Source organism: Planococcus citri, chromosome 1 (genome assembly GCF_950023065.1).
Source record: "Planococcus citri chromosome 1, ihPlaCitr1.1, whole genome shotgun sequence".
Classification (NCBI taxonomy): domain Eukaryota; kingdom Metazoa; phylum Arthropoda; class Insecta; order Hemiptera; family Pseudococcidae; genus Planococcus; species Planococcus citri.
The window spans coordinates 68740765-68753278 of record NC_088677.1 but is presented as its reverse complement, the minus strand read 5'-3'; the positions used below and the strand labels follow the sequence as shown (position 1 = coordinate 68753278).

Below are 12514 nucleotides of genomic sequence, written 5' to 3'. Positions count from 1 at the left end.
AGGTGAGGACACCAAGGATTCGTGTTTAGGGTATAAAAATAGGCCAGTATACCAAAATTCAGCTTGCCCTCTAGCGTTTCCCTATGACCCCCTTTTTTCGGCTAATTTTCTTAGGCTAAATTAATCGGATTCAATTATACCCAATACTCGACATATCCAACCACAGACATGAATCATCTTTGAAATAAATTTCATCCAAAACTCATCTCGAATCACCTCTCACCAATATTTTACAATACTCAACTAGCAATAATTGTTCAACTGTATGTATAGTAAATGAACAAATACCTGAAAATATGCACCCTAAAACAGTTCATCTCACCTAGTCTAAGAAGTTCCTATGATTTATCATTAAAAATGTTTGGTAGTCATATACGACAGCAGTCCCCTCCAAACTCTTCCCATCTCCTTCTAAAACCAAAACACCATCTCGATCCGATCCATTTCTCAACAACCCAAACATAAACATATCGACCTCTCGCTCGCATGTCCTCATATTTTCGCAGAACACAATGAAAAACAAGCTCTTGAAACGGACAAAAAATCCACGTAATTGACTCGTACGACCAATTACCGCGAAATACGAGTAAAAATATAATCATTTATGGATGATATTTCGTTGTAATTTGTTGAAATGAACACCGTGTCACGCATTATGGTATACAGCTCAAACGGGGGTCTTGGTAGATTTAAACTTTTATTAGCCAGTTGGCGGAAACGAGAACAAACGCACCACGAAATGTTAAATTTTTGATTAGCGAAGCCCGCAGTGAGGCGAAAACCCAGCAATAACACACACACATAGACAGAGGAAAAGGAAAGCAAAACGAGAAATTGTACAAACGATATGATACACGAAACACACTTATCCCAGCTATAAAGAAAAGAGGCTTTCAAAGAATCGATTTCGTTATGATGACGACCGCACAAGTGAATCGACGTGAACGACTCAGTCGACTTCCAGAGAGTATTCGCCAGATGCTCGCTTGGTAGAGCTTTTCGCAAATCTCGACAAATTCTACTCGTTGGGGTGTTTAAGCAGATCGTCGTCGTGTATCTTTTTCAAAATACTATAAACGACTCTTCTCTACGTCTTCTCACTGCACATGTACCAAAAGACAGGGGTACCTCGTCTCACAGCCGCACATTTATACACGCAGTAAAAATATTCAACAAGTTTACATCTTACACGTAAGCATAGACTATACGATAAGTAACGAAGACGAATGCATTCTGGTGTTTGTTTTTTAGACGACTATACGACGACGAAGCGTAAAATAAAGACAACGAGGCCAGGGGTAAGGTAAAGTTAACGGATCAAGTTTTCGAATTTGTTATTACGCTTTCGAAAAGTTTACATTAATTAAATTTTTACGACGACGAATACTTGGTAGGTGTATTTCAAAAGACCTACCCGACAAGAATTAGCACAACTACATAACTTCGTCGTGAACTTGTCGAGTCATCACGAAATCATCACCATTCGTACCTATAGGTATACCTATAGGTATACCTAAACTTTTCCATATTCTATTTGTATTTCCAACTTGATTAAATAATTATGAAAATGAAAATCCAAGCAAACTCTCATCATTTTTTCCCTTTACGTCTACATCCATCGAAACCAAATCCAGAAGAAATTTTTCGTAAAATTCTACCAGAGTATCGTGAGGAATCTAAGCAGCATTAGCGAGAGAGAGAGAACGAGTTACGAAGCTAATTTAAACAAAACTTTCTATACGGTGGACTTGTTTAAACAGTAATTAATTTATCAACGTAATTACGTAAGGGATTACCGAAGCACGGTGTTTTGGCCAACTTTCGCTAAGATACTTCCAGACGACGAGGGATGTATACTTGGGCGAATATACGACTATACTTACTCGTTCTTATTGTACTATATATACGTATTACGTATACTTATATAGAGCATAGCAGGATATAAATTAATATAGCGACGAAACAGCTGGGCTTTATGAGGGGGGGGTGTTGTTTGGCCGGATTGCTCGAAAAGGTAGACAGGCCAGGGGGTATTGATTGCGTAGTTTAATTTTTGGTTTTACCAACCTTTTACTTACCCACATTGCGAGTGTGTGTGTATCTCGATGACCGACCTGACCATCGATCGAGGTAATTATTTTTTTCCCTGCTTTTTTCGCATCGGCTGGGTTGGGACAATTGAATGGTCGTCGCTGGGTCGTGTAATTGACCAACGTTCTCACGAACTGTACAGTGATTTCGGATAGGCGAGGAGGGGATGACACGAAGGTCAAGGTGATTGAATTCGTACCTTACCTACTACTACGTTGTTGTACACCTTTGGCATGGCTGTTGGAAAAATTTGTTTACCGGTGTTTTATTGGGTACAGAACTGATATTTTTGAGAAATTCAAAAAATTAGAGAAAATATCATTCTGGCGATCAATCCAAGTGGGTGTAAAGGGTATTCTCAGATATAAACTAGCCGAAATGGCCTTGTTCTCAGATTTGGATCACGATGGATTATTGTTGGGTACATCCAAAAAAAAATTTTCGAGCGGAATTCCCGCCCCTCAACCCTCTCCCCTTGAACAGTGTAGCCAAAAACGTGTTTTTGCGGGAAAAAATCGATTCCATGAGTAGTGGGGAGAAAATTCTGGTATGGGCCTTTCATCAGGATTTTTTTCAACATTTTTCATCCAGTGGTGGGGGTAAAATTGACAATAGAAAACTTCGAACCGCCACAGCTCCGGATTGAAGGGTTGGGCCCAAAACCTGTTTTCACCAAAATGTGTCTTTTAACAAATACTTTCTTCCTAACAATCCATAAAATTGAAATTTCGTGTGCAAAAGACTCAAGGCACATTTATAATGCATGGTAATAGAAATTCACAAAAAAAATAAGTAAATGAAAAAGTTAAATCTGTGATTTTCAATAGTACCATTTATAATGGTTATTGAAAATATATTATGGTTTTGTAATTTGAAAAGTGAAATTTTCAACTTTTCACAAATGTCAATTGTAAAAACTTATCGTTTCGTTTTTTCGTTTTTATACTTATAATTTTGCTTTGTAATCGTAATTTCTAATTTAATTTCGTGAATATGAGCACAGCAACACATTTAACGGCAGAGCTGATCAAGGTAAAAATTCATGCTATTCTCTGACATTTTGATTGACTGAAGATATCAATGATGAGAATTTTATGCGTTTTGATTGGTTATGGCCAATTAAAATGCACCAATAAGCTTCCATTTTGATAATTTTTCAATTACCATTATATAAATGGCTGTTTTCAATTTCAATTACTGGAGATTCTTTTCATTTTCCATTTATTTTTTTTATGAATGCACTTTTTTTCGAGCATCAACATCACGACCACGATAATGAAAATGATCTTTAATGAGTTTATTGTTTTGCCAAAATTTGATATATTCTAGAAAATACTACGATTAAGAACAGTTATAAGGGAGCAGCCTAGATACAGAAACTTTATCATTTTAGTTGATTAAAATTTTTCAATGGAAATTACAAACCATAAAAAAATTGGCCCACTTTTGGATAACATGTCAAAAAAGGTCTTTACCTATAATATTTCGTCTAAAAAGTAGAACTTGCTGACAATTTTGACAAAAAGCAGGATTTTTCAAAATTTTGACTACTAACATGTATTTTTTGGTAATTTCTGCATAAAATATTATGACTTTTTAAATTTGGCAATTTTGACAAAAGTAGATAATTTTGCCAACAAAAAAAAACGCGGAAAAACTCGTATTTTTAAGTTTGTTTTTTTTTTGTTGTAAATATGAGCCTTTATTTTTCTGACAATTTTGGCAAAAAACAAATACATACAAGGACTTCTAAGGATAATTTTGGTAAAAGCAGGATTTTTCGAAATTTTGGTTACTAACAAAATTTTTTGGCCATTTCTGCATAAAATATTATGACTTTTTAAATACACTCGTAAAGTCAAAAAAAAGTATTTTTCATCATTTGACGAAAACAGGACTTCATTGGCAATTTTGCCAAAAGTAGATAATTTTGCCAAAAAAAAAAATCGAAAAACTCGTATTTTTTTTTTTTTTTTTTTTTTTTGGAAATATGAGCCTTTTACAGACAAAATTTCAATTTTATGGATTGGTAGGAAGAAAGTACTCGTGAGAAATGACACATTTTGGCGAAAACAGGTTTTGGGCCCAACCATTCAATCCGGAGCTGTGGCGGTTCGACGTTTTCTATTGTCAATTTTACCCCCACCACTATGACGAAATTTTTTGAAAAATATCGTGCTGAAAGGCGCATGCTTCCTCTATACATTCTGCGTGGAAAATGATCTTTCCCCGCAAAAAAAAACGAGTTTTTGACTATCTGTTCAAGGGGGAGGGGTGTGTGTGGGTTGGGGAGCGAAAATTCTGATCGAAAATTTTTGTTAGGAGGTACCCAACAATAATCCATTATAATTTTCTCAAACTGGGACAAGGCCATTTCGCCTATTTTACCTGGGAATACCTTTTCGTGAGGATTTCAAATATTTCAGCGAAAATGATTTCAAACACTTCTGATGTGATGGTTTTTTTTTCAATTTAAAATGATTTGTGTTGTGTGCGATAACGAGTCTGGCGTTATCGTAAAATGCACCAACGAAAAAAAGCAGACAATATTCGGAAAAGTCAACATACAGCGGAAGGATGGAAAAGCTGAACTCTTCGAGAATACAAATGTCAAAGTCCACCGAGAGTGTCAGAAAAATTACGTTTCCAAGAAAAATATCAAAGCATCAATTAGGTACCCTTCAGTACAGGTAACAAATTTAATAATGAAACATTCAACATGATTTCCACCGCACTTTGTTTATCTGAATAGGAATCCTGCCTCAACTCACCAATAAACAATAAATTACGGACCTCTCAAACATGCAATTTTACGAACAAGTGTTTGTTTTGTATTTGTGAATTGACTCCTGATTTTGATGCAAAACAAAATAGTACATACCCATTTTTAATTTTTTGTGAAAAAAAATATGAAGAAAATGGATAAAGAAGCCGGTGACGCGGATTGAATAAATGAAGATAAGTATTCTTGATGACAATCTCATTTCAATCGCAGAAAATCATTTAGAAACTTTAATTTAAAAATTTTATTTTTTAATTAGGTATTCCTTTAAAACTTATTTTTTTATATTCATTTAATCAACTTTTTTTTAGACTATGTAATGTACATCAAAAATTAATCAAGTAGGTACCTATTTTCATTAATTTTTCAATTTCAACAGATTCTACATATTCTATGTAATGGTTTACAAAATAATTAAGCATGATGACTTGAAAAAAAAACTACATTTGTTTACCTCTTATTTGGATATTCTTTGAATTTTTTCAATCTTGGCCCTTGGCCTATTAAATTTGGTCCTGTCTCACTATTTCATCTCACGAAAATCTTGTTAAAAATTTAATTTGCTAGATGATAAATTCTATACTATCGAATTCTTTCTTTAATTCGAGTACATTTTGAAATCATTTTTCCACCATTGATTCAATGTCATGGTCAGGATGAAGAAGCCTTCATTCACATTCACATTTCCGAAGTAGGTATTCAAAAATCAAAACTGACTGGAGTGAATCGATCGAACCGATTTTTATACAAATTCCTATTTTTCCACCATTCGAAGGCATGAAAATAGATACTACGAAAAACCGGTTTAAAGAATTGACTTTTAAAAAATCTATGCTCGATAATCTGAAAAAGTTTATCAATTTAAAAAAGTTTTTCAAATAAATCAAAAAGAAAATTGACGAAGTGCCTAACTTCGAAGTTTTGTAGTCGATTCATAGAAATAAAATCAAAAAAAAAAAATTAATCCACTTCTAAACTAAATCCAAGAAAAAAGAAGAAAAAATCATCTCAGCTGTTCTATTATCAAAAAATAAAATAAAATGCTAAAATTAAATAAACTTGTATAGTCTAGTATGTACACCTGAGGCTTCAAACTTCTAAGATTTCATTCGCTTAAACAATACTCTATTGCCTATTTTTGGTCTTCCAAGCAATGAAAAATTCGATATTTTAAAGCCATTACATTTTAAAATAATCTTTACTTTGTTCAACGTAATTATTAATACGTTAAATATTAAATTCCGAGCAATTTATCGGTTTCGAGACCATCGCGAACTGCCACGAAACGTTACGGCGACGACCGTGTGGCGTTATCATACGTTATTTCGCGCCGTTGGTAGACGTTGCCTCCATAGCTCAGTGGTTAGAGCACTGGTCTTGTAAACCAGGGGTCGGGAGTTCAATTCTCCCTGGGGGCATATATTTTTATCAATTTTTTCAAATTTTTTATCGACGATAGTGGGTTGTTGTAGTTGGTTCGCCATTTTAAAACAATTTTCACAAAGATATGCATTTTTTTCGAGCTGATTTTCGTGTTTTTTGTAAGGTATTTTGGTAGTTTTTCGTGATTTTTTATCATTTTGATGGGAAATTGTGTTTAGAATGATTTTAAATTAATTTTTTCACCATGAGGAATTTTTTTAACTCACTTTTTTTTCAATTTTTCCAAAATTATGAATTTATTTCAATTTTTTTCAAAAAAAAAAAATAAAAAAAAATACGAGCTCTACAGGGTGTCCGAGGATTGGTGGTACTAACTTCAGATTTGGATACAACCTGGTACGACTAATAAAAAAGATTATGTGAAGGTGTAGCCAATCTTCAAAATTGAAGGGGCAAAATACGTTTTCAAAATTCAACAGCCAAAATCTAATTTTGACCATGGGGGTCGGGAGTACTTCGAAAAATTATCAAAATTACCTAATATGACTTTTTGCCCAACTTGTAAATTGAAGGAGGTAAAAAATGATTTTCAATTTGAAAAAATTGCGATAAGAAAAATATAAATGCAAAAATGAATTCTACGTCAAAAAATGAACAAATTTTGTTGCAGTCATTTTTTTTCTTACTCTAAAATTTAAGAAGTTTTAGAAGTGACGAAAATTGTAAATTTGACGAAATTTTTAGCAAATTGAAAATTGTCAAGCTTCAGAAACGCTATACAGGGTGCCCAGACATATCGAGCACCCCTAAAAAAGTTTTCTACTAAAATACTTTGGTTGGTCACAGTGAATGATGATAATGATAGCACATGATTGGTTGTTGGACTGGAGAGATAACATTCCACCAATCATACGCATTTATTTCACGTTGCCAACCTATATTTTTAATGAAAAACTTTCTTAGCGGTGCTCGATATTTCTGGGCACCCTGTATATTTCAGAGTGAGGAAAAAAATGATCATAACAAAATTTGTTTATTTTCTGACGTAGTATTCATTTCTGCATTTATTTTTTTTATCGCGATTTTTCAAAATTGAAATTCATTTGTAGCCCCTTCAATTTGCAAATTAGACAGAAAGAGCTTTGGGAATAAATATGTAATTGGCAATAAGTGTGTTATAATTTTTGGCATTTTTTCAAAGTGTCAATCAACATATCAGAACAGGTTAAAAATTTCCACAAAAAATAAAAAATCACCGATCGAAACATTTCTCGAGCATTTCTGAAAAACTATTGAACCCTGACCAGGGCCAACTTTCGGGTAGTTGACGAAATATTACCAAAATTTTACGCTCAAAATTCTTCAAAACTGCTCAAAAAGTTCTGATGATGGAAATTTTCCATTCCATTCGTCGTTTGATTGCACTTTTTTCGATATCGACCCTATAAGGGAAGCTCAAGGAAAGGTTATAATTAGGTACATGTAAGTTGTAGACCTTCAAATGTCCCATGACGTCATGTGGTCTAACAGAAACTATAAGTCCGGAAAATGGCACAATGGATGTGACAGATGCCGCAATAGCAGGAGCTATCCTTTCCAGGAACAGTCATTCTGCTCTTCAAAAAATTACACCGGCAGTAAATATTCCACCAATAAGTAGCTCGACTTATCAAAAGAGAGCGGACAAAATTTACAACCATCTGAATCAGATCTACGTACTTTATCAAAAATCCTACCCAACATCACAAAATTTTCAAGTTTTATTTTACTTCGAGAAAGAATGATGAAAGCGTCGATGAATTTGAGAGATTGGACATCCAACTTGATAGAATTCCTCGAACGTAATGTGCCGTTTCCTTCCTTATTCTGGTGAGTGTTTCACTGAGTACAGCTTTTATAACTCTATTATGCTTTCAGGTTTAGATTATATTGTTTTAATCTTCCTCTCATGGATTCGTCTTCTCCGCCTATCAGTACTCTAGGAAAGCTATAAAAAAGAGTATTTTATTTGCATATTGCACATAAAATACCACAGTAATAATTTTCAAGTAAGTACTTATACCTCGTACCTACCAATGTAATTGCCCAACTGTTCGACCAAAGATTGTATGTATATTGTATGTATTAAGGGCGAGTGATATGTCAAGAGAACTGCCGAGATGGCCAAGAGCACTCCTATACTGTGTTTTGTATCTTTGGCTAGTGTTAAGATAATTTCGAGCCAAACACTTGTTATAATTTTTAAAAATTTTTGAAAAAGTATCAAGCAACCTATCAGAACAGGTTAAAAATTTCCACAAAAAATAAAAAATCACGATCAAAACATTTCTCGAGTATTTCTGAAAAACCTTTGAACCCAGAACAGGATCCAAATTTCCGGGTATTTATCGAAATATTGACACAATTTTAGGCTCAAAATTGTTCAAAAATACTCAGAAAGTTCCGATGGAAAGTTTCTACTTTCTTACGAATTTTCAACACATTTTGATTGATCGCATGACACGTTCATTCGCCATTTAATTGTCCTTTCTCCATGATATGGACCCCATCAGAGAAGTGAGAAAAGGGTTTCACTACATGTGGACATTCAAATGCCGCATATGTGCTCTACCAGAGACCATAAGCTCGGATATCAGAAAAAATTCATAGCAATTTATTCTCATTTTCGGATTCAGGTGTGACTGAAGGGTTTCAAAACATGAAAAACGGTCTCTCTTTGGTTAAAATTCAAGGACGTACAAGTATTTTATCACAGGAAATATGATTCAAGTTACTGCAATCACTATTTGTAGGTATGTACTTACCTCTCGAGTAAAAACGCTTGTGAGATGTCCCGAGAAGGCCATACAAGCATAACAAGATTATAGTACCTCCATTCAATAAAACTGCAAAAAAATGGACTTTCATCATACACCTATACTAACGTGAATAGTGAAAATATCTGACTGTTCGACCAATGATTATATTAATGAAAACGAGTAACATGTCGGCAGAATTGCCGAGACGGCCAGGACCACCAATCGAGATCAGCACCAAAAAGAAGTTGGAGAACGATTTGCTAATCATTTACATTACAACAATTACAATATTCCAAATACTCTTTTGAAACCTGCCACTAGAAACACGTGGTGGAGTATAAGATGACGGAGGAAGGGTTCACGTGCCACGAATTTCTTTCTAATTAAGAAAAATTGCTGGATTCGAGGATTTTATGACTGAAAAATCAAAGTAAAAAACTCACATTGTAATCGGAATATGAAGGACCCGAGACGGGCTTGTGAGTGCAGGAAAAGAGAGGGGGGAGGAGGAGGTTATGCCTCCAAAATTATGAAAATCCGTGTTTTTTTTTTTATTTTCATATATTCTGTCATCGCATTTAATGTTTAGCTTGATTTTTTAGTCAAGAAAATTATCGAATTCGACAACTTTTCATAGTTTAAAAAAAATTTGAAGCACATGAACCCCTCTCTCCTCTCCCCTACGAGTCCCACAAAGTTATTTTCAAAAATTTTGGGATATTCAGCTCCCCTTTCCCTCCCGTTTTCAAGTCCGTCTCGGGTCCTTCGTATCGCAATTACAATGTGAGTATTTACAGTGATTTTTCAGCCAAAAAATCTTCGAAATTGGTACAGTTTTCATAATTGAAAAAAATGTTAGGGCACATGAACCTCCCTGAGAGCACTACGAACACTCAACACAACTGAAGGCCGCGAAATAAGACAAATAATTAGAGCACATGAACCTCCCTGAGAGCACTAAAAACACTCGACACAACTGAGGACCGCGAAGACAACAGATTTGAGCACATGAACCTCCCTGAGAGCACTACAAACACACAACCGAGCGCCGATGACTACAGATGCTACGAAATAAATTGCCTGAAGGTTTCTCAAAAAGATCAGGAATAAGACATCAAGCGTATTTGGGTATGACAATGCTACAAACATCGGTTCACATTCGGTACCTCTTACCGCACTCACATGAATGCGCACAAATACAGTCATAAAACGAATAGGTTCAATCAAAATTGGAGCAATTCGTAGGACAAAATATTAGCCAATATTTTTTTCTACAACTATTACAAAATTATAAATAGGTACTCCTTTGAAACAGCTGGCACTAGAAATAGGTTGAGTTTGAGATTGAGAGGGAGCGTTCATGTACCCTATTTTTTTAAAATTATCCAAATTCACCGATTTCGAGAATTTTTCATCTGTAAAATCCAACTGAATACTCGAATTGAATTGAGGATACGAAGAACTCGATTTTGGACTCAAGATCAAGAGAGGAAGGGAAGTTGAGTAGGAACCCCAAAATTTCAAAAATGACCTTATGAGACCGTTCATATGCCACCATTTTAAAAAAAAAATTATGACAATTGATCAAATTCGATAATTTTTATGAGTAAAACATCACATTAAATACCTACTCGATGAGATGGCAAAACGTATAAAAATTACCAAAAAACACATTTTTTAAATTTTGAAGGCATTCAACTTCCATTCCCCTCCGCCAAGTCAAAATCGGGTTTTTCGTATCTTCGATACAATTTTAGTATTCATTTCGATGTTTCAAGCCAAAAAATTCTCAAAATCGTCAAATTTTCATGATTAAAATGAATTTAGAATACACGAACCTCCACCATCGTCCTTAAAAAAGAGGCTGCATCGAGTCAAGGACAAGGAGTCAACATTACTCTGTGATGTTCACCCCAGACAGATGTTCCATAGTTTGATCTTCGTACAAGGACAAAAAGAACTAAGATATGCGTCACTTGTAACTGGCAAGAGGAATGAGTCGACAATTGGATTCTTGAGCTGCAGAAAGAGCAGACTGACTGCAGAATTCCGTACGTTGCGTATTCTGGTGAAAGAAAGTATTAATCCATCTCCTTCGTTGATTACGATGCATGCTACATTGCTACATACTCCGGGTATCGACGTTCCGATTGTCTTCAAGTGAATCCAATACAGAATACGGGGGGAAATGGCGTTGTCTATAGCATTCGATACAGATGTTTAGGTACTAGCTCCTACTCCGAGTCGTTTTCAAGAATTGGGAAACTCGAAATTGATGGAATGTGCCATTTGTCCTTTATATGGTTTTGCTACATACAAGAACGTATGGTACCATGTACAAGCCATTTTCAGAGGATTTACCCTCAGGTGAAAGACAGGTGTTGACCAAACATTACAATTGAGAGCAAATGACACGTCGGGAGAATTACCGAGATGGCCAAGACCACCACCGAGATCAGCACCAATCCAATAAAGATATATAATAGAGCTGGTGAAATTCCAACTGAAGTTGGAGAGCAATTTGCTAATCATTCACTTTACCAATCAATTTCAACGAATGGAGGCGACCAGTTTACGCCCATCAAAGAGTGTTAGTTCGAATGGTTCTCTTGTTAGGGACCAATCATCTTGATTGAAATAAAGAATAATTTATATTGAGCAAAAATTTCTACAATAATACTGTTTTTGTCTAAACTATCTTGATTGAATACTAGGAAGTCATTTTCACATGGTAGCAGAGCATGGTTCTGCATTTGTGGTACGATTGATCTGAACGAAACCAAGCTAGACCGAAAGAGCATGTCCCACAACTCCTGTAACCAAAATTTGATTTTTGGAGTAAAGTTAAAAATAAGTAAGTATAGAAATTCCTTTAACTCAACTCTCACATATCAACAACTACATACCTAGTGATTTCGAGACCATTTTGGAGCCTCCAGCGATTTATTAATTTTTTCCAGAAATTTGAAATCGCTCTGAAAGGGTAACTAGAAGTTCGCTCTAACCACCTTAAACGATTGAGCGGATACACAATCAGAACCAAGAAAAGTTATACGTGCTATAAAGTTCATTATTAATCCCTCCAGAGCAATTTGAAATTTCCAAGAAAAAATTGAAAAATCGCTTTAGGCTCCAGAATAGTCCAAAACTACCCCGTTGTTGGGAGTGTGAGAGTTGAATTGAAGGAATTACATATTCACATATTAATGGTTCACATTGCATGAAAAAAATCGGATTTCGTGAAGAAGTTTAAAAATCACCCTCAAAATCAATTTTTTGTTTCTTTTTTTCAATTTTCAAAAATTCTCCAAAAATCAGCTTTATAATCGGAAATTTTGGTAACCGGAGTTTCAAGGCATGTTCGTTTGATCTACCTCAGTTTTGCTCTGATCGGAGAGTGCGAGTTACAAGTAGAACGATTCCCATGTTTGAAAAACATAAATCTATTGTTGAAGTTGAT

General features: G+C 34.9%; 1 protein-coding gene and 1 non-coding gene across 2 annotated transcripts in view; one reads left to right on the top strand and one right to left on the bottom strand.

Annotated features, from left to right (window-relative positions):
- Positions 1–12514, bottom strand: part of LOC135833157 (neuroglobin-like) — a 255048-nt gene that overhangs the window by 53209 nt on the left and 189325 nt on the right. The window lies entirely within an intron of this gene.
- Positions 6219–6291, top strand: TRNAT-UGU (transfer RNA threonine (anticodon UGU)). Its single transcript has one exon. It is a non-coding gene; the product is annotated as a tRNA-Thr (tRNA).